At 41.7% G+C, this 343-nt stretch overlaps 1 long non-coding RNA gene across 1 annotated transcript; it reads left to right on the top strand.

Annotated features, from left to right (window-relative positions):
- On the top strand, window positions 1-342 carry LOC104775381. The gene is made up of 3 exons (XR_765880.1): window positions 1-66; window positions 145-201; window positions 290-342. It is a non-coding gene; the product is annotated as an uncharacterized LOC104775381 (long non-coding RNA).
- The last annotated feature ends 1 nt before the right edge of the window (window position 343 follows it).

The raw sequence follows: 343 nt of genomic DNA, 5'->3' as shown, positions 1-343 counted from the left end.
TCTATCACGGAGGGATGCAACAATTCCATCTTGCTTCTCGGCCCTCGCGGCTCTGGAAAAGCTGCTGTATGGCTCCCTCCTCAAACCATCTTCTACTCTCTCCCTTCTTGGATTTTTTTTTTCTTCTAAATGGGTTGATTTCAGGTCTTGGATCTCGTTGTTGGTGATTTATTGGAGGAGTTCCCTGATTCAGTATCACTGGTATGTGTGATTTTTTTTAGCGCATTTTCTTTTTAATCTCATCCCATCTTATCGTATCTTACACTACCCATCTCAAATTGTGATGCAGATCAGACTGAATGGTCTCTTGCATAGTGATGATAACTGTGCTTTTAAGGTCTGA

The sequence above is a fragment of the Camelina sativa genome, unplaced genomic scaffold (assembly GCF_000633955.1).
Source record: "Camelina sativa cultivar DH55 unplaced genomic scaffold, Cs unpScaffold13339, whole genome shotgun sequence".
Taxonomy (NCBI): domain Eukaryota; kingdom Viridiplantae; phylum Streptophyta; class Magnoliopsida; order Brassicales; family Brassicaceae; genus Camelina; species Camelina sativa.
This window is presented reverse-complemented; position numbering and strand designations above follow the sequence as displayed.